This window comes from Scyliorhinus canicula, chromosome 17 (genome assembly GCF_902713615.1).
Source record: "Scyliorhinus canicula chromosome 17, sScyCan1.1, whole genome shotgun sequence".
Lineage (NCBI taxonomy): Eukaryota > Metazoa > Chordata > Chondrichthyes > Carcharhiniformes > Scyliorhinidae > Scyliorhinus > Scyliorhinus canicula.
In genome coordinates, this window is record NC_052162.1 from 116,511,953 (window position 1) to 116,534,992 (window position 23,040).

General features: G+C 45.5%; 1 pseudogene; it reads left to right on the forward strand.

Moving 5' to 3' along the window:
• Positions 1–6,767: 6,767 nt before the first annotated feature.
• LOC119951545 overlaps positions 6,768–23,040 on the forward strand; it is a 43,945-nt pseudogene continuing 27,672 nt past the window's right edge.

Consider the following 23,040-nt stretch of genomic DNA (forward strand, 5'->3'; position numbering starts at 1 on the left):
GTCTCTACCAGCCTTTTGGCAATTATTTCTCCCCTAATCACAGCTTTCAGTGCCTCCCAGAACGTGGAAGGTGAGACTTCCCCGTTCTGGTTGTTACTGATGTACTTGCCGATGGCCGGTGATGTTTTCTGGCAGAAGACCTTGTCGGCCAAGTGGGTCGTGTCCAACCTCCATGTGGGGCATTGGGCTTGGCCCGTCTCCAACCTCACATCCATGTAATGTGGAGCGTGGTCTGAGATTACAATCATGGATTATTCCGCTCTGACTATTTCTGGAAGCACCGATTTCCCCACAACAAAGAAGCCGATGCGAGGGTAGACCTTGTGTACTGGTGAGAATGAGAATTCCTTCTCATCCGGGTGTAAGAATCACCAGGGATCCACTGCCCCATCTGCACCATGAACCGCCAGGGATCCACTGCCCCCGTCTGCTCCATGAACGTTCCCAGTTCCCTTGCCATGCCTGTCATTTTCCCAGTTCTGGGATTGACGGCAGCACGGTAGCATTGTGGATAGCGCAATTGCTTCACAGCTCCAGGGTCCCAGGTTCGATTCCGGCTTGGGTTACTGTCTGTGCGGAGTCTGCACATCCTCCCCATGTGTGTGTGTGGGTTTCCTCCGGGTGCTCCGGTTTCCTCCCACAGTCCAAAGATGTGCAGGTTAGGTGGATTGGCCATGATAAATTGCCCTTAGTGTCCAAAATAGCCCTTAGTGTTGGGTGGGGTTATGGGGATAGGGTGGATGTTGACCTTGGGCAGGGTGCTCTTTCCAAGAGCCGGTGCAGACTCGATGGGCCGAATAGCCTCCTTCTGCACTGTAAATTCTATAATTCTAAAAAAAAAAATAATTCTATGATCTGTCAGTCAATGGATCCTTTAAACAGTTATGAAGTTCCCCCTCTCATGATCAGACCGTATCTGACCGGGTTCGAATCCCGGCCCTGGGTCACTGCCTGTGTGGAGTTTGCACATTCTCCCCGTGTCTGCGTGGGTTTCACCCCCAAAACCCAAAGATGTGCAGGATAGGCGGATTGGCCACACTAAATTGCCCCTTAATTCGAAAAAATAATTGGGTACTCTAAATTTAAAAAAAAAGAAATATCCATTGGATGGGCTGCTGATCTCCTTCGATGCAGAGAAAGCTTTTGCTCGAGTTGAGTGGAATTATCTGGTGTATCCGCTGCGAGGCTTCGGGTTGGGTGAGGATTATATTGAGTGGATTCAATTGTTATATCACAGACCGGCAGCGGCGGTGCTCACCAATGGTTTAAGGGTGTTGAAATTTGAGCTTCAGAGAGGGACGAGGCAGGGCTGCCCTCTGTCCACCTGGCTGTTTGCGTTGGCCATTGAGCCTTGCCAGAGGATATTAGATTGGATCCTCTGATGTTAGGACTGGGGGGCGGGGTGAGGCAGATGACGGGCTGCAGTTTGTGTTGAACCCAGTGTTTCCTGGAGTAGTGGATAGATTTTTTAAAAAGTATTTTCATTCAGATTTTAACATTTACAACACATAACATTACGAAGTAAAACCAACACAAAACCCCTAAACCCACCCCCAACTCCCGAACCAACCTCCGCACCTCACTCCCTTCCTTCCCACCGAGCAGTTGATGGTAACCAGCTCCTTGAGATTTTAGAACATAGAATCCCTACGGTGCAGAAGGAGGCCATTCAGCCCATCGAGTCTGCACCGGCTCTTTGAAAGAGCACCCGACATAAACCCATGTCTCCACCCTATCCCTGTAACCTATTAACCCCACCTACCCTTTAATGCAAGCCTACAAAGCCTCCGTCTCCCTGCTCCAACCTCACACCTACTCTGTGTTTGCCGCCCAATAATAGTATAACCGGTTCAGCAGGGCCCAGCCCCCTGATTGTCGCCCTCTCTGAATCACCGCCTTCCTAATCCTTGCCACCTTATCTGCCCACACAAATGATTAAACCAACCTATCCACCCCCAGAAAGAACAATTTTGGCAAAAAGACCATTCGGCACTGAGATAAAAATAAAAACCACAGCAAAATGTTCATCTTAACCAGCTGCACCCGATTGTGGATAGATTTAGTGACTTCTCGGGTTAGAAGATGAATTTTACTCAATCAGAGGCCATGCTGGTGGGGGGAGGGGGTGTTGAAGGGTAAGCCCCCTCCTCTTGCTAAGTTCCCAATCAGATGCTCTCCTCTTGGGATTTAAATATCTGGGAATGTCAATGACCCCCCCTTTCAGACAGCTATATGGGGCTAACATTCCACAACTGATGGTGACTATTAGGTGGGACCTTACCCGGTGGTCGGCTCTTCTGATTTCATGGTGAGGGAGGATCGCCTTCATTAAAATGCATGTATTGCCCAGACTGTTGTACCCTCTGCAGATGCTGCCTATACTGCTCTCAACCAGAGTCATTAAGGAAATTAATGGAATGATTAGTACATTTATCTGGAACAAAAATAAACCTCACCTCAAGTTTGTTAAGCTCTAATCACCAGGAGCTAAGGGAGGGTTGGATCTCCCGAATATCTGGCTTTATCAATTGGCCTCTCATCTTAGGTTCATATAGAATTTGGTCAGGATTGGCCCAACATCCATCAGGCTCGATACGGAAGCAGGCCAGTCAGTTCTCCCTCTATCCAAAACTGGCATAGGCTAATTACGGAATGTATCCCATTGGGATTTTTAATGCCTGTACTTCATTCTATGTCTGATGCATTTGTTAAATTATGAGACCCCTATCTCAAATACATGTGCTCCAATTTGACTGACTTGCTCCTCCAGGGCTTCCATCGATGAATTCAATTCAACTGGGCCCAGAGTAGGGCACAGTGAGGCACAGTGGTTAGAACTGCTGCCACACAGAGCCAGGGACCCAGGTTTGATTCCTTGAGTGGCTGTCTGTGTGGAGATGCGCATTCTCCCTGTGTCTGCGCCGGTTTCCTCCCACAGCCCAAAGATGTGCAGGTTAAGTGGATTGGTCCTACTAAATTGCCCCTTAGTGTCCAAAGGTGTTAGGTGGGTTGACGATGATCAATGCACCGGATTATGGGGAGAGGGTGGGGAGTGTGCCTCGGTGAGTGCTTTTTCTAAGGGTCAGTGCAGACTTGAAGAAGTGAATGGCCTCCTTCTGCACTATAGAGATTCTGTGTCATCTATGTTATTTTAATTTGACGATGCTGTTAGTCTGTTTTGTAATATTTTGGGGTGTGCATTGTTATCCTTCTGTTTTTATATAATCTTACCCTCTTTCCCCACTCACTATGTTAACCTGTTAACTGGTTGTTCAATTGATCTGGCATTTCATATAGTGGCTCTGGTCCCTAAAATATCCTGCTGCAAATTAATTCTGCAATCTGTTGCTTGTATTTTGCTGGCAATATCTCTTGTTCCGCTCTGTGCCCATTTCCCACCATTTTTTCTGTTACTCTGTTGCATTCATTGTTTTAAAAAATAGTAAAAAAAGGAAATATTAAAAAAATTAAAAATCTGTCCAACTCATCCTTGAATATATTCAGTGAAACCCCCCTCCCCTCGCCGACTCCACTGGTTCCTGTGATGAGAAATCAATAGACGAACAACCCTCTGTGGGAAGAGGTGACTGGAAATAGCGACAGGACAATATTACACAACCAGAAATAATAATAAATGTATTTTATTACAGAACCATAAATATATCTAATCTGTACCATTTAAAAATACCAGTCATATCTCTGTCTGATATTAATTTACTGTCCCTTAAATGTCAACCATCTCTTGGGGAAACCAGCCCTTTAATTGTGAACATTAGGAAAGAGACCATCCTTTTAGACAGACAAATAAATGTGTCAAGCTGAGGGAGCAAAGGATGTCAATGTCTTTAAGAGAGAGACCTGGACCAAGCTTTGCAGAGTCTGCACCCTTCCTGGATTCACTTCCTTTCCCTTCAGTTGCTGCAAGTGACCAACTGAAGGTGAGAATGAGAAAAGAAATGGAAAGGGGGAGAAAAGAAAGTGTTTTACTCACAGATGTTGGATTCAGGAGTTTTTTTTCCTTCACTTCCGCTGTGACATCACAATGGAGCCCTGCCTGAATCAGCCAATAGGAATTACTGTATTCCGCGTTGTCGTCACCGGGTTCCTGTGCGCAGGCCCGGCGCTCCCCACCCCCACCCGTTGTTACTCCCGACCCTGAACAAGGCAGAAAAAAACCCGACAACAGAACCTCCTCGAGACAAGGTTTCCAGGCAACCGGCTGACGGCCAGAGCGAGAAGCCAATCGACGATCTCCCCTTGCCTACGACTGCGCATGTCCAAAGGAGGGGAAGCTGCTCATGTGCAGCGGATAGCCCGCCTCCTGACCTTTTTTCTGAGCTATTGACCAATGGGAAGAGTTGGAGGACCGGAAGGACTCTGGTCCTCCAGCTAATCAGCGCGGGCTTTGTGTGACTGCTGGATTGAACTTCACAAGTTTCTCCTGTCTCCAACCTCTGTGAGTAAAACACTTTCTTTTCTCCCCCTTTCCATTTGTTTTCTCATTCTCACCTTCAATTGGTTACTTGGAGCAACTGAAGGGAAAGGAAGTGAATTCCTACTTGGCACAAAAAGTCATCGATTCTAGTATGACATTCATGTAGGGCTGGAAAGAAGTTTAAATCTCCGCCCCACGGGTGCAATTTAGCATGCCAAATCCACCTAATCTGCACATTTTTGGACTGTGGGAGGAAACCGGAGATCCCGTAGGGAACCCACACAGACACTTGGCGAATGTGAAAACTCCACACAGCCAGTCACCCGAGGCTGGAATTGAACCTGGGTCCCTGGAGTTGTGAGGCAGTAGTGCGAACTACCGTGCTACCGTTTCGACCCCAGTTGAGTTTAATCTAGATGCGTTTCCTGGAATAAAGCTATGTCGACTTTCTCCTTAAGAAAGGAGACAATCATTTTCCTTCTGATAGGGTGATAGGGTACATTCCCTGAGAAAATTTGAAGATTAACTGCCGCCATTAGTTAGGCGACAGAGAGAACAGGAACAGATTTTCACACCACAATCAGGTGTGCGCCATTACCCCCTCCTCCAACTCACTTTACACCAGAGGCACCAAAGTTTCCCCAAACTGCTCCTTTCACGGATAAAAGCCCCGTCTGTACCAGAGTACAATAAAGTCAACAACACATAAACCGTCCTATAATAACAAAAATACAAAAGAATCACCACCACAATAGATCCAAGGGGACATTCCTCAATAAGACTGAGAACCCTGAGGATTAACCCCATGGCCAGACTGTCGTTACCCTCAAAATACCTTCTCCAAAATGAGAAGAAAAGAAGGGCCAACAAGGGAATGGGGAGTGAATGTCCCTCCCACATTTTGGACCCACCCGTGAAGACCTGCATCCACCACCACCCACCCTTCGGCAATGGCACCACTCGGTTCTGCCATGATTAACGCTCAGATAATAGAAGAAAGATGATGGATAATAAGCAAACGGTATATCTACCATAACTGAGATAAGATAATACGAGTCCCTGTAACACTCAAGGAGAAGAAGACATTCAATCGGTGCTCACAGAATAACAACTCCTTTCAACAGGATAAAAGATAAAATATTCAGACAACAACACCATGATAGGGAAAGAGTCCAGATTAGAGCCTGAGTTAGTCCGAGCTGCAAACCATCCCTCCAAATCCTTGCCCTTCATGGATTTAACAACGGCCAAGGCAGTAGTTGGATTATTGAAAGACTAGACGGACTTGTCAGGCACAATCTTCGGGTCACAGGATAAAGTGTGACATAATTCATTCCCGCTGCCTTGAGTTCCCTTCGAACTTCACCCAGGCTTCACATCCAGCTTGAGAAAACGTGGCAGCCGGTCCTCGAAGAACCTAACGGGAGCCTTACCCTCCACACCTTCTGGCAGGCCGACGACTCGGATGTTCTTTTTCTGACCCTCGGTTCTCCAAGTTCTCCAGGACCTCCCCACGCCACTCAAGCATTTAATTCTTGCCTCCGCCGAGGAGGCATCTTGCTCAGTGTTCAGGATTCTCTCCTCCGGATCATTGAACCCCTTCATGGTGTTTTACGGCTCGGCCTCATGAGCTCACAGATATTGAGTCAGCACACTCAGCTTCTGGTCAATAACACGGAGAATGTCGCTGACATAGATCGGCCAATGATCCCACAGAATAGAACAGGCTCGAAGGGCTGAATGGCCAACTGCAGCTCGTATTTGTTATGATCTCTGTGTCCAGGACAGGAAGCAGTGAGCAAGGATCTGTCAATCAGCCTGAATCAGCACCTTCAGGAGAATTGGGAGGGTGAATATTAGATACAGTGAATGGAGGGAGAGTGTGTGGGATGGAGATTTACACCTTTTGGGGAATGAGAGAGGAAAGAATGTTCCAGAGAATCTCGAATTGTCTGTTCTAAATTTCTATCCTGTACTGACAGCGATGTCTATTATAAATTGTTTTCACAGGATATTAGAAGAGGAGGAATTACAGACAGAAATTTCAACCGTCACCTCTCAATCTGACTGAGTCTCTCAGTTCCTTCGAACTGAATATCATCAGACTTTGATTCGAGAAGGAGAAATGTTTGTCTGTTCTGTCTGCTTCAAAAGATTTTAAACATCAGTGTGACTGGAAAAGCATCGAGTGACACACACCCGAGTGAGAGTGTTCCAGAGCACTGACTGTGGGAAGAGCTTTAACCAGTTACACAGCCTGAAAAGTCATCCCACCATTCGCAGCGGGGAGAGACCGTACACGTGTTCTGTGTGTGGACAAGACTTCAACTGATCGACAAACCTGGAGAGACACAAGGACACCCCCACCCTGGAGAAACCGTGGAAATGTGGGGACTGTGGGAAGCGATACAGGGCTCCATCTCAGCTGGAAGCTCATCGGCGCAGTCACACTGGGGAGAGGCCGTTCACCTGCTCTAAGTGCGAGAAGGGATTCACTCAGTTATCCAGCCTGCAGACACACCAGCGAGTTCACACTGGGGAGAGGCCGTTCACCTGCTCTCAGTGTGAGAAGGGATTCACTCAGTTACCCAGCCTGCAGAAACACCAGCGAGGTCACACTGGGGAGAGGCCGTTCACCTGCTCTCATTGTGAGAAGGGATTCGCTCAATTATCCACCCTGCGGATACACCAACGAGTTCACACTGGGGAGAGGCCGTTCACCTGCTCCAAGTGTGGGAAGGGATTCGCTCGGTTATCCAACCTGCGGATACACCAACGGGTTCACACTGGGGAGAGGCCGTTCACCTGCTCTAAATGTGGGAAGGGATTCACTCGGTTATCCAACCTGCGGAGACACCAGCGAGTTCACACTGGGGAGAGGCCGTTCACCTGCTCTCATTGTGGAAAGGGATTCGCTCGGTTATCCAACCTGCGGATACACCAACGAGTTCACACGGGGGAGAGGCCGTTCACCTGCTCTCATTGTGGAAAGGGATTCGCTCGGTTATCCAACCTGCGGACACACCAACGAGTTCACACTGGGAGAGACCGTTCACCTGCTCTCAGTGTGGGAAGGGATTCACTCACTTACCCAGCCTGAAGACACACCAGCGAGTTCACACGGGGGAGAGGCCATTCACCTGCTCTCAGTGTGAGAAGGAATTCAGTCAGTTATCCAGCCTGCAGTCACACCAGCGAGTTCACACTGGGGAGAGGCCGTTCACCTGCTCTCCGTGTGGGAAGGGATTCGCTCGGTTATCCAACCTGCGGAGACACCAGCGAGTTCACACTGGGGAGAAGCCATTCACCTGCTCTCAGTGTGAAAAGGGATTCACTCAGTTATCCAGCCTGCGGTCACACCAGCGAGTTCACACTGGGGAGAGGCCGTTCACCTGCTCTCAGTGCGAGAAGGGATTCACTCAGTTATCCAGCCTGCAGACACACCAGCGAGTTCACACTGGGGGAAAAGCCATTCAATTGCTGTCAGTGTGAGAAGGGATTTACTTACCTATCCAACCTGCGGAGACACCAGCGAGTTCACACTGGGGAGAGGCCGTTCACCTCTCAGTGTGGGAAGGGATACTGTGTTTCCTCGTCCCTGCAAAGACACCAACAAGTTCACAAGTGATTACAGTGATGGATTCTGCTGTTATTATTTCTGCTTCAATTACATCCAGGGCTGCATTTCGTTCTCTCTTCTCTTTCTCTCTCAGGGAATCTGAGACAGGAAAAGTGATGCAACCGTGGCGAACAAGAAAATTAAAAATCGATTAGATCAAAGGAAGAGGCTCATAAAGTGGCAAAAGTAAGTGTAAGCTTAAGGATTGGCAACTTGTTTTCCAATTTAGCAAAGAAGGATCAATAAACTGATCAAGAGAAAATAGAATATGAGAACAAACTGGCGAGAAACATAAAAACCAACTGGAAAAGCTCCAACAGGAATGTGAAAAGGAAAAGATCAGCAAAGACCAATGTGGGTCCATTCCAGGCAGAGACAGGAGAGTTTATAATGGGGAATAAGGAAATGGCAGAGAAACTAAACAATGTGTGTCTGTCCTCACGGAGGAAGAAACAGAAATTGCCCCAAAAACACTGGAGAACCAAGGGACCAGTGAGCACGAGGGACTGAAAGAGATTCGTATTAGTGAAAATGTACCACTGGAGAAATTAATGTGGCTGAAAATTATGTATTAATAAGTCCCCAAAAGCTGCTGCTCTACATCCCAGAGTGTTGAAAGAGGCGGCTGTAGAGATAGTGGATACATTGGTGATCATCTTTCAAAATTCTATAGATTCTGGAATGCTTCCTGCAGATTGGAAGGTGATAAATGTAACCCCACTATTTAAGGAGGGAGAGAGGAAACGGGTAACCACAGACCCATTAGCCTGACATCAGTAGGAGGGAAAATTCTACAATCTATTATAAAGGATGTGATAATATACGAATTAGGAGCAGGAGTAGGCCACTCGGCCCCTCGAGCCTGCTCCACCATTCAATAAGTTCACGGCTGAACTGATTGTAACCTCAACTCCACACAGGCCCGTTTAAAAATAAATCTGGTTGCAAGAGCCTTTCAACATCCCAATGATACTAAAGAACAGGGGGGAGGAATTAAATACCATCACTGGAGAAGTAGCATTAGACAAACTAATGGGGCTAAAGGCAGATAAATCCACTGGCCCTGGTGGTTTGCTTCCTAGGATCCTAAAAGAAATGGCTGCAGACAGTGGGTGCATTGATTGTAACTTTCCAAAAATCCTTGGTTTCTGGAGAAATACTGGAGGATTGGATAACTGCCAATGTAACACCCCTATTCAAAAAGGGAGGGAGGCAATTAAGGCAGTAATAGCATATTTAGCAAATTATAATCTGATCAAGTAGAGTCAGCATGGTTTCATGAAAGGGCTAGTTTTTAGAGGAAGTCTCAACCAGAGTGGATAGAGGGGGACCAGTAGATGTGTTGTATTTAAACTTCCAGAAGGCCTTTGACAAGGTCCTCACAAAAAGGTGAGCATAAGAGCCCATGGAGTTGGAGGTAGTATATTGACATGGATAGAGAATTGGCTAATGAGCAGGAAACAGTGAGTGGGGAGAAGGGGTTCTCTTTCAGGTTGGTGACCTGTAACCAGTGGGGTTCCACAGGGATCAGTGCTGGGATCGCAACTGTGTACAATTTATATTAATGACTTGGAGGAAGGAAGCAAACTTACTGCCCAAATTTGAAGACAACACAAAATAGGTGGAAATTGTGAGGGGGATACAAACAGTTTGCAAAGAGACATTGATAGGTTAAGTAACTGGACAAAACATTTGCAAATGAAGTATAATGTAGGAAAATGTGAAGTTGTTCATTTTGGAAGGGAGAACAAAAGAACAGTATTATTTAAACGGAGAAAAAATGCAGAAAGCTGCAACACAAAGGGACTTGGGGGAACTTGTGCAGGAAACACAGGAAGCTAGCAGACAGGTGCAGCAGGTAATCAGGAAGCTAATGGAATGTTGGCCCTGATTCCAAGGGGGTTGGAGTATAAGAATCGGGAAGTCTTGCTGCAGCTGGACAAGGTGCTGGTGACACCACATCTGAAGAACTGTGGGCAGTTTTGATCCCCTTATTTAAGGAAAGGTATTATTTCATTGGAGGAGGTTTAGAGAAGGTTCACTATGTTGATCCCAGGTATGGAGGGATTGTCTTAGGAGCAAAGGTTAAACAGGTTGGGACTCTACTCATTGGAAGTTAGAACAATGAGAGGTGATCTCATTGAAACAGACAGGATTCTTAAGGAGTTTCACAGGGTAAATGCTGAGAGGATGTTTCCCCTTATGGGAGGGTCTCGGACCACAGGGCATCGTCTCAGAATAAACCGGTACCAATTTAAAATTGAGATGAGGAGGAATTTCTTCTCTGTGGGTTGTGAGTTTTTCGAACTGTGGGGAGAGCATCCGTGAATATATTTAAGGTGGAGATAGATTCTTGATCAGTGAAAGAATCAAGCACTATGGGGAAAGGGCCGGAAAGTGGACATGAGGAATGTCGGATCATCCGGGATTGAATGGCGGGGCAGACCCGAAGGGCCGAACGGCCGACTCCTGTTCCTATTCCTCATGGTCTTATTCCCACTGACCCCCCAATAACCCTTCATCCCCTTGCTAAACAAGAATCTATCCAATTCTACCTTTAAAATATTCAAACACTCTGCTTCCACTGCCCTTTGAGGAAGAGACTCTCAACCCTTTGAGAAAAAATGTTCTCCTTTAGCTTAAATGGGCAAGTTATTACTTTTAAAGTGACTCTAATTTCTAGATTCTCCAACCAGAGGAAACATCCTTTCTATATCCACCCTGTCAATAAACATTTGATGGAACATCTGGGTAACAGTGATCATAGGGAAGTTCTTGTTTGTCATTGATTCTGTGATAACTGAACATAATGAAACCAAAGTGTATGAATCAATTCACTCAATACGGTATTGCACTATGTGAGTCTCGAGCTCAGGTGCACTCCTCCTTGGCAAGTGACTTGTGCCATATTGTCTTAGGCCACAGGACTAATACGGAATGAGAATCTCTGTTACATTTTCTGAAAGGATTAGGGGATGTATGTGATGTTTCTTGTAGTTTAATTGTGTGTGTCAGTGCTGGAGAAATGTCTTAAATTGTATTCACTTAACTTAAAAGCAAAATAGTCACTTTCCTTCAAAGTATACACAGATTTTCCCAATGGTATGGGGGGCTGGTTTAGCACAGTGGGCTAATTAGCTGGCTTGTAATGCAAAACAATGCCAGCAGCGCGGGTTCAAATCCCGTACCGGCCTCCCCAAACAGGCGACGATTAGGGGCAGCACGGTAGCAAGGGGCAGCACGGTAGCATGGTGGTTAGCATAAATGCTTCACAGCTCCAGGGTCCCAGGTTCGATTCCCGGCTGGGTCACTGTCTGTGTGGAGTCTGCACGACCTCCCCGTGTGTGCGTGGGTTTCCTCCGGGTGTTCCGGTTTCCTCCCACAGTCCAAAGATGTGCAGGTTAGGTGGATTGGCCATGCAAAATTGCCCGTAGTGTCCTAAAAAGTAAGGTTAAGGGGGGGTTGTTGGGTTACGGGTATAGGGTGGATACGTGGGTTTGAGTGGGGTGATCATTGCTCGGCACAACATTGAGGGCTGAAGGGCCTGTTCTGTGCTGTACTGTTCTGTGTTCTGAAATGTGGCGACGAGGGGCTTTTCACAGTAACTCCATTGAAGCCTACTTGTGACAATAAGCGACTGTTGTTATTATTATTAGTTTCTGTAATGGTGTTGTAGTTATGTAGTTTGTGACTTTCATTTCTTAGAAACATGTAATTTATAAATAGAAAATGGTATTTTGTAATGTATATCTTGCTACATGAACTTCAGAACGCCAATCACCTTTATGGATTTATTTTTTTGTATTCTGTAGTAATTGCTGTATTAGTTTAAGTTTGTGTATCTCTTATACTTTTAGTATTTGTATTTAAGTAACTTGCATCAGCAATCACTAAGAAGTTACACATAACACCTGAGCTGTATCAGTTAGGACGATGAGCCTGACGAACATCAATCATGAGGAAGTGACACCACATATCCTCTTATTACAAGTACGTAGACACACAAATTACCTGTGTTACCTTGTTGTCTTAGTGCAAAAGCTAGAAACTTAATAAAACAGCATGGAACAGCCACAAAGAAAATGATGTTACCACAACTGACCGAGATCCAGGGTAACCAATCAGGAGTTAAGGGGAAATTACATCGACAAGATGACCAACGTCCTTCAGAGAGCAATCAGACGTTGATCGTGTCCCATTTAACCAATCAGAGACTGATCTTGGGCCAATCAGAACTACAGGTTGCTACCGACCCTGAATAGAAAGGGTTAATGAGCTACAATTCTCTGGAGCTCGGTGCACAACACAACATGAAGGAAGAGGATAGACTTCAGTCAACAGAACAAGAGACATCGCCACAGTCACCCAGAAGTCGCGAGCTGGTGACCTAGAGTGAACGGTCTGATCCACTGCCTTTGTTAATTATTGTGATTTTGTACTTATTACAATTAACTTAATAAATTCTGTGACAAAATTCTTGTATCCGGAATGGTCTGTAACTAGGCAGGAGCTTCAGTTTTTTTTAGGTAACTTTCACAACTTATTCTGACGCGTAATTGATTTGAGGATTATAATTGAGATTGGAGCCAAACCCAGATCTTACAATAGGATCGAATTTCACATTCCATTTGTGTAACCTGCACTAACAGTGATGGCTTTTGTAAACTAATTTTACAGGATATTAGGAGGATTTACAGAGAGAAATTTCACACCATACATCATGTCAAGATCTGACAGTCACTCAATTCATGGGAACTGAATATCATCAACCTTCAAATCTAGAAGACATGTTTGTGTGCTCTTCTGCTGAGATGTTTAAACATTTAAACAAAGATGGAAATTTCAGAACACATTTCTCCATCTTGTATTTTTTAATATTTTGTTCGCCCGTTAAATGTCCTCGACCATTGGACGTTTCATTACAGAACTCAGCTCGAAGACATCAAAACTTCTATCCGGCCTTGCCTGTGTCACCCCGGTATCTGCTGTCCACAGGGACTTTCCTTTAATCAGAGCCCTCAGTGGATCCTGTTCCTGACAACAGGTTGTTGTGGGACAAATGTCACTCGGAGTCCAGAGTTGGTTAAAGTTTGGGAATCTTTATTACAAACATGCAGGGAATGCTTCAGTGAACCGAAGCATCTCAAGGAGTAGTTACAATAACACACATTTATACACAGTACAGTTACAGCTGTTTTGTCTGCAAGTTAGTGGGAAAGTACAGGATGTAAAGGAAACACCTCGAAAACAGCTCACTTATCGGCTGTAGTGACTTCATCTCTCACAAAACACATCTGGGAAAACAATAGCCAGACCAGTAATCCAGAGACCCAGGGTAATGCAATAGGGATCCAGGTTCAGCAGATGGTGAAATTTAAATTAATTAAAAATCTGGAATTAAAAGTCATCGATGACATGAAAGCATTGTCGATAGTTGTAAAAACCCATCTGGTTTCTTTTACATCCACCTGTAGAGGGGGAAAAACACTATTCACTATCCAGGATAAAATAAATGTACTTCAGCCTTTGTGGATCATTCCAGTGGAAATGTGCTCTCCCAGGCTCAAAGAGCATCAGCCCACTGGAAGCAAAGTCGTGAGACTGGCCAGTCCAGCAGAAAGAAACCCTCCGACGCTCCCACTTCACCAAGTGTCAGAATGATTTGATTTGATTAAATTTATTCAGATGCACCGAGGTACAGTGAAATGTATTGTTCTGCGTATAATAGACAGATCATTTTATACATGAAAAAACATAGGACATATGATTAAATACACAATATAAATACATAGACATCGGATGAAGCATACAGAGTGTAGTGCTGCTCAGTAGAGAAGATGTATGGCGAGATCAGTTCAGTCCATAAGAGGGTCATTCAGGAGTCTGGTAACAGCGGGAAAGAAGCGGTTTTGAATCTGTTATTGTGAGTTTTCAGACTTTTGTGTCTCCTGTCCAATGGAAGAGATTGGAAAAGAGAATAACCTCGGTGGGAGGGTCTTTGATTTTGCTTCCCGCTTTCCCAAAGCAGCGGGAGGTGTGGACAGAGTCAATGGATGGGAGGCGGGTTTGTGTGAGGGACTGGGCTGTGTTCACAACTCTCTCTAGTTTCTTAGACTTGGGCTGAGCAGCTGCCAGACCAAATGTCATGGGAGTGTCCCTTTAAGAAATGTTTTTGTCTTATCACATGGCTTCAGTGATGTCATTGTGTGGGTGGAGCTTGGCTGTGGCTCTGGGAGTTGGTTTTACTTTCGCTTTGGTTTGAACCTGTTTTATGGTTCTGAGTTTTTTGCTTTTGTTTTCCCATTTTTGGCTGCTGTACTCAGAAAGAGGAGTATTTTGGCCCGTCTCTCGATCTTCATTTTAAAAGCTGTTTCCAGGCTGCTTGATAACTTGAAAATAAATAATTGCTTTCTGGAAGGAATTCAAACCTGCTGTTTTGGAAAGGAAACAGGAGCATCCAAACCAGGTCTTGAGTGCTGTGTGCTGGGCCACACCTTTCAAAAAGAGGCATTGGCTTATGGGATCTTGTTATTAAATTGGAACAGTTAAAGGGGGAAATTTATTCAGGGTTATACATAGATTACTGTAGCTGTGTGGGGTATTTATGTTTGTAATTTATAAAAATGCTTACTCTGTGTGTTTATAAAAATATTAACTAAATTCGTAGAATAAAGCTTGTTTTGATTAAAAGTACTTAAGGTCTCTGTTGAATAACACCTGAAAGGCAGGTCCCTGTGCCCATCGTAGCCAAAATCAAGAAACAGTTGTAGGTCAGGTGATCTCCATGATACACTTTGGAGTTTTCTAAACCCTGGCCCATAACACAAGCTGTGATGCAGCCAGATAAGATGTTTTCTATGGTGCACCTGTAAAAATTGGTAAAAGTCAATGATAATAATCTGTATCATTGTCACAAGTAGGCTTACATTAACACTGCAATTAAGCTACTGTGAAAATCCCCCAGTCACCACACTCTGGCGCCTGTTCAGGTTCACTGAGGGAGAATTCAGAATGTCTAATTCACCTAACAAGCATGTCTTTCGGGACTTGTGGGAGGAAATAGGAGCACCAGGAGTAAACCCACGCAGACACAGGGAGACATGCAGACTGCACACAGACAGTGACCCAAGCGGGAATCGAACCTGGGATGCTGGCGCTGTGAAGCAACAATGTTAACCACTGTGCTACCATGCCACCCATGTAGCAATTAATGTGGACATGCTGAATTTCCTTATTTTCCTGAGGAAGTACAGGTTTATTGGTCCTAGCGTCGATGTGGGTGGACCAGGACAGAATGCTGGTGATGTGCACATCTCAGAATTTGAATCTCCACCTCCACCCCATTGATGCAGACAGGAGTGTGTACGATACTTCGCTTCCTGAAGTCAATGACCTGCTCCTTAGTTTTGCTGGCATTGAGGGCGAGATTGTTGTCATTACACCACGCCACTAGGTTCCCTATCTCCCTCCTGTACTCTGACTCGCCGTTATTTGATATCCGACCTGTTACGATCGTGTCATCAGCAAATTTGTAGATGGAGCGGGAGCAGATTTTGCCACACAGTCGTGTGTGTATAATGAGTGTAGTAGGGGGCTAAGTACGCAGCTTTGTGGGGCCCCGGTATTGAGGACTATCATGGAGGAAGTGTTCGAGATCCGAACCACTATGGTCGTGTTATCAGCAAACATGATGTTGTTGAAAATACGGAAAAATATGTCATTTGAAACATGGAAGGGGCAATATCTGGTCTGAGAGAAACATGAGAGGATACAGGGAAAGATCCCACAAAAGGTTAATAGCAGCTGCAAAGAGCAGGATTATAAAATGCAGATTATTTCTCACAAGCAGTCTTAGCAAACACACAGGATTCATGTATTAAGCTAAAACAATGGCTCACACCTTCATTGAATGTAACTATCTCAGGAAGTATCTGGAAAAGCATGGATGAGAGTTTCAATTGAATTAAGTGACTAATGTTTAAAACAGGCAGGTCTTTCAAGTCATAACCAAGTGAAATTTTCGCATACAGTTAAAAGGAAAGGTTTCACACCTTCATTGAAATTAACTCTCTTAGTAAACAGCTGGAAAGGATGGATGATGTTCAGTTGAATTTGGTGTCAATTCCAAGTGTGAAATTCTACTGACATCAAGGAAATTAAAGAAAATTGGAGACAACCTGTCTACGAGAAACATAATTTAAAGTCAAAATCAAAGGCAAAGTTATGAGCTGGGGACAATTGGAAAATTAAATTATTCAAATGACAGGAATTAAAAGTAACACGTATTGAAACCAAAGCATCTTTGAATATCACAAAGGAACTTTGAACATCACAAAGGACAATGTAATCAGATCTGAGAGGTGAGGTTATGCCCAAAATGAATACTTAGTTGTATTAAAATGTTCAGATCAAAGCTACTTTTAAAAAAAAATAATTTTTATTGGAATTTTTTACAGAACATATAAAAATATAACAACAAGTATAGCAAAAAGCAGTAATATGCAACTAACAGCCCCATAACACCCACAATTCCCCCCATACCATACCGTAACATCACATGTATCACACTCCCCCCAATCAAAGATACTTTTTGACAATCAAAGTGAAATAAGTTAATTTACAATAATGTAATAAAAACTTAATATTTGTCAGAAAGAGAATATAAACCCAGGGAGCAGAACCAGAAGGGAAGGGGAGGAGAACTCAGAGAGAGGAGAGAAGCATATTCAGCTTTCACAGCTCGGTCATGGCAAAGGCAAGACGAGCAGCCAAGCTTGAACAGCTATACTTCTAAGGAAGACTAGAATTTAAACAGGAGTCAGAGTCAGCTGAGAGATAGATAGCAGAGCCAGCTCTTATAGCTCAATAAACGAGATCGACAAGACACAGCAACAGAGCTAACCAGTGAACACATCTCAAGAAGACCAGACTTTAAAGAAGATTGATTGTCAAGGTGGGCCTGAAGGTCCCTTCAACCAACCAGCAGGATCCAGAAGCAAGACCTTTTTACCTTTCTGTAAAGAAAGTGTTTGCAGCTTTTAAAAGAAAAAATATAATAATAACATAACAACCTGAAAAAGTGGTTATTCCTGAAGTCTACTTTACTTACTTAGCAATGCAGGACCCAGGACATTGATGCTACTAAGTGGTAAGTAGATAAAATCTTCGGTGAAGGTATGAGTTATACCTGGGGATAACTTGAAAATACAGTTTGACCTGAATAGCACCCACCGAAGCCTGCATCGGAGTCAGGGAGTGAGAATCCCTGTTCACCATTTAGAATGTCGGCCCTTTTTGGTATAGGGGGAATTCTAAGAATAATGGTGAGTTTTCAAAATCAATGTGGATGGATTTGGAGCCACATTTTGCCATGCAGTCGTGTGTGTATAGGGAGTGCAGCCTTGCGGGGCTCCTAAATTGAGAACCATCATGGAGAAGGTGTTGTTGTTTATCCTTACTGATTGTGGTCTATGGGTCAGGAAGTTGAGGATCCAGTTGCAGAGAGAGGAGCCTAGTCCTAAGTTTTGGAGTTTTGAAATGAGCTTGGCTGGGATTATGGTGTTGAAGGCAGAGCTGTAGTTAATGAATAGGAGTCTGACATAGGAGTCCTTGTTGTCGAGATGCTCCAGGAATGAGTGTAGGGCCATGGAGATGGCAGTGGCAGGTAGGACCATGGCGCCTGCGATGGACAGGTAGGACCATGGCAGTATGCGAATTGCAGTGGATCAAGGCACTCTGGGTGTCTGGAGTTGCCGTGTCTCATGGCCAACCTCTCGAAGCTCATATCATAATGATCGATGCCAAGGCCACCGGATGGTAGTCATTGAGGCACGTTGCCTGGTTCTCCTTTGGCACCGGTATGGATGGTGGTCTTCTTGAAGCAGGTGGGAACCTCGGAACGGAGTAGGGAGAGGTTGAGGATGTTCGCGAACACAATCGCCAGCTGGTCTGCGCACGATCAGGGATCTCCTCTGGACCCTTTGCTTTCCGAGGGTTCACTTTCAAGAAGGCCGATCTGACTTTGGAGGCTGTGACGGTGGGCACGGGTGTGCCCAAGGCTGCTGGGGCAGTTTGTTGGTTTTCTGCTCGAAACAAGAAATCAAATGCATGGCGTTTGTCAGGGTGCGCTGTTGCTGAAGATTCTACTCGGCTTTGCTTTGTCGCCCATGATGTTGATTGAGCCTTGCTACAACTGAGGAAAGTCCCTGTCATTAGTCTGTGACTCTAGCTTAGTTTGGTATTGTCTCTTGGAGTCCCTGATGGCTTTACAGAGGTAATATATAGATTTCTTGTACAGGTCAGGGTTGCCTGCCTTGAATACCTCAGACGTGGCCTTCAGTAGGGAGTGAATCTCCCAATTAAACCATGGTTTCTGGTTGGGTAACATACATACTACCTTCTTTTGTACGCAATCTTCTACACACTTACTGATGAAGTCTGCGATGGTGCTGGCAAACTCGGTTAGGTTGGCTGCCGAGTTCTTGAATATGGACCAGTCCACTGACTCCAAGCAAGAGGAGCTCTTCCGTTGCCTCAGACCAGCATTGCACAACCTTCTTAACCGAATTCTCCGTTTATGTTTCTGCTTGTATGCCAGGAGAAGGAGCACCATCTTGTGGTCCGATTTTACGAAGTGCGGTGCCCTTGATGTTTGTGTAGCAGTGGTCAAGGATGTTGGGGCCCCTGTTGGGGCAGGAGATGTGTTGGTGGAATTTTGGCAGTACACTCTTGAGGCCTGGTTAAAGTCCCCGGCCACGATGAACAAGGCCTCCGGGTATTCTGCTTCATTATTATTTATAGTGGTTACAATTCATCAAGCGCCTTCTTCACTTCCGCCTGGGGTGGGATGTAGACCACTCTGATGATGGCAGAAGTGAACTCCGTGGGAGGTAGTATGGACGGTACTTCACAGTCAGGTATTCCAGGTCCGGGGAGCAGTAGTTCACCAGGGTCGCCACGACTGAGCACCAGGAGGAGTTGGTGAGGAGGCAAACCCCTCCACCCACTCCAGTTTCAGTCCTGGATGTGATTAACAGCAGGAATAACAACAGAATCCAACCAGTCATCACTTGTGAACCCTGTCTCAGCACGTTGGATGACTGAGTGAATCCCTCCCCACAGTGAGAGCAGGTGAATGGCCTCTCCCCGGTGTGAATGCGCTGGTGTTCCATCAGTACCCGAGAGCTTTTGAAACCCACTCCCAACAGTTGGAGCATTTAACGGGTCTCTCATTGGTGTGAGTGACATTGTGGCTCAGCAAGTGATGACTGAGTGAATCTTTTCCCAGTCGGAGAGGTTAACGGGATCTCCCCGGTGTGACCTCGCTCGTGTTTGATCAGGTTGGATGAGGTTCTAAAGCTCTTTGTGCAGTGAGAGCAGCTGAAGGTCTCTCCTCAGAGTGAACGCGCTGGTGGGACATCAGTCGCTGTGAGCTTTTGAAACCCCTCCCACAGTCAGAGCATTTAAAGGGCCTGCTCGCGGTGTGAGTGACATTGTGTTTCAGCAGGCTGGATAATTGAGTAAATCCCTTATCACACACAGTGCAGATGAATGGCTTCTCCCCCGTGTGAAGTCGATGGTGTGTCTGCAGGTTGGATAACTGAGTGAATCCCTTATCACACACAGAGCAGATGAATGGCCTCTCCCCGGTGTGAGCGCTCTGGTGTCTCTTCAAGTGTGATAACCGAGTGAATCCTTTATCACACACAGTGCAGATGAATGGCCTCTCCCCAGTGTGAACTCGCTGGTGGTTCTCCAGGTGGGATAACTGAGTGAATCCCTTCCCACACACAGTGCAGCTGAATGGCCTCTCCCCGGTATGAACTCGCTGGTGGCTCTGCAGGTTGGATAACTGAGTGAATCCCTTCCCGCACACAGTGCAGCTGAATGGCCACTCCCTGGTATGAACTTGCTGGTGGTTCTGCAGGTTCGATAACCGAGTGAATCCCTTCCCACAGTTAGAGCAGGTGAATGGCCTCTCCCCAGTGTGAACTCGTTCGTGTCTCCGCAAGTTGCCAATGTCAGTGAATCCCTTTTCACACTGAGAGCAGGTGAAAGGCCTCTCTCCAGTGTGACTACGTTGATGCCTTGCCAGCTCGTGTGGGGCTCTGAATCCCTTCCCACAAACAGAGCAGGTGAACGGCCTCTCTCCAGTGTGACTACGCTGATGCCTTTCCAGCCTGTACGGGCCTTTGAATCCCTTCTCACAGTCCTCACATTTCCATGGTTTCTCCATGATCCGGGTGATCTTGTGGTCTCACCACGTTGGACGATCAGTTGAAGCCTCGTCCACATACAGAACACGTGTACAGTCTCTCCCTGCTGTGAATGGTGTAGTATTTTTTCAGGTTGTGTCACTGGTTAAAGCTCTTTCCACAGTCAGTGCTCTGTAACAGTCTCAGTGTCAGTCTCAGTCTCAGTGCTTTTCCAGACACACCGATGTTTAAAATCTCTTGAGGCAGACAGAATAGACAAACATTTTTCCTTCTAGATTCAAAGGCCGATGATATTCGGTTCCCGAGAATTGAGTGACTCAGTCAGTTCTTGACGTGATATTTAGTTTGAGATATCCACCTCAAACTTCTCTCGTTCTAACTTCCTGCAAAAAGATTTTATAAAAATCATCACTGTCAGTACAGGATAGAAATTCAGAACCGACAATTCTAGTTTCTATTGAACATTGTTAGCGCTCTCTCTTTCCCTCAAATGCTCTAAATCTCCATCCCACACACTCTCCCTCCATTCTCACTCTGCTGTATCTATATTCACCCTCCCAATTCTCCTGAAGGCACTGAATCAGGCTCATTGATAGATCAATGCTCACTGCTTCCTGTCTTGGACACAGAGGCTGCCAGACAGATATATGTCTATGTTACTGGACGATAGATGTGTGTAATATACAGACTGGATTCACTTCCTTCCCCTCCCAATTCTTATGAAGGTGCTGATTGATGCTGATCAACAAATCTAAACTCATTACAACCTGTACAAGAATATATTTGTATACGAGTATATTTACTGATTAGCGATGAGGTGATTCTGAGGAATTTTATTTAGTCATGGAGTGATCATGATCAGGAACCCACTGCCCACAAGAGTTGTGGAAGTGGAAATGATCAATAATTCAAAACAAAATATGAAGAAAATAAGCTTTCAGGGGAACAGGGATATCGAGGGGGAATGGGACTGACTGGATTACTGTACAGAGAGTCAGCATTGACTTGAGTTCCCAAATGGATTCTGTCAGTGCTGCAATGACTGTATGACTGGAAATATATAATGTAGGTAAAGTACTACATTACAAAACTAGAAATAATAATACATGTATTTTATTACAGAACCATCAATAGTATATCTAATACATTCCATATAACACGAGATATATCTCTGTCCAATATAACATTTTAAAAATTCATTTACATGGTGTGGACGTCGATGGTTAGGCCCGCATTTATTGCCCATCCCTAGTTGCCCTTCAGAAGGGAGTGATGAGTTGCCTTCTTGAACCGCTGCAGTCCTTGAGCTGTAGGTACATCCCCTGTGCTGTCAGGGAAGTAGTTCCAGGATGTTGCCCCAGCAACAATGAAGGAAGTGCAATATATTTCCAAGTCCGTCTGGTGAGTGACTTGGAGGTGAACCTCCAGGTAGTGGGGTTCCCAGGTATCTGCTGCTCTTGTCCTTCTAGATAGTAGTGGTCATGGGTTTGGAAGGTGCTGTCGGAGAAACCTTGGTCAGTTACTGCATCTTGTAGATGATACACACGGCTGCCACTGTTCGGCGGTGGCAGAGGGTGTGAATATTCGTGGAATGGGGAGCAGTCAAGCAGGCTGCTTTGTTCTGGATGGTGTACAGCAGCATCTTGAGTGTTGTTGGAGCTGCACTCAACCAGGCAAGTGGTGATTATTCTATTACACGCCTGACCTGTGCCTTGTATATGGTGGACAGGTTTGGGGGTCAGGAGGTGCATGACTTGCTGTAGTCTTTGGCCTGCCCTGGTAACCACAGTATTAATATGGCTGGTCCAGTTCAGTTTCTGATCAATGGTAACCCACAGGATGTTGGTTGTGGGGGATTCAGAGATGCTAATGCCACTGAATGTCAAGGGGCGATGGTTAGATCCTCCTTTGTAGGAGATGGTCAGTGCCTGGCACTTGTGTAGCACAAATATAACTTGCCACTTATCAGTCCACATCTGGATACTGTCCAGGCCATGCTGCATTTGGACATGGACTGCTTCATTATCTGAGGAGTCATGAATGGTCCTGAACATTGTGCAGTCATTCACAAACATCCGCACTTCCCACCTTGTGATGAAAGGGAGGTCATTGATGAAGCAGCTAAAGAAGGTTGGGCCTAGGAGTGTGCCCTGAGGAACTCCTGGAGCTGAGATGATTGACCTCCAACCACCACAACCATCTTCTTTTGTGCCAGGTATGACTACAACCAGCGGGGAGTTTCCCCGCATTCCCATTGACTCCAGTTTAACTGGGGCTCCTTGATGCCATACTTGGACAAATGCTGCCCTGATACCAAGGGCAGTCACTCTCACCTCACCTCTGGCATTCAGCTCTTTTGTCCATGTTTGAACCAAGGCTGTAATGAAGTCAGGAGCTGAGTGACCCTGGTGGGACCCAAACTGAGTGTCCGTGAGCAGGTTTTGCTGAGTAAGTGCCAATTGATAGCGCTGTTAATGACTCCATCCATCACTTTGCTGATGGTGGAGAATATTCTGACAGGGAAGTAATTGGTTGGGTTTGATCTGTCCTGTTTACTGTTCCCTTCAATGTCAGCCACCTCCTGGTGAAACCAGCCTTTTAAATGTGAACATTAGGAAAGAGACCATCATTTTAGCCAGACAAATAAATGTGTCAAGCTGAGGCGCAAAGGATGTCAATGTCTTTAAGAGAGAGAGAGACCTGGGCCAAGCTTTGCAGAGTCTGTACCCTCCCTGGATTCACTTCCTTTCCCTTCAGTTGCTGCAAGTGAC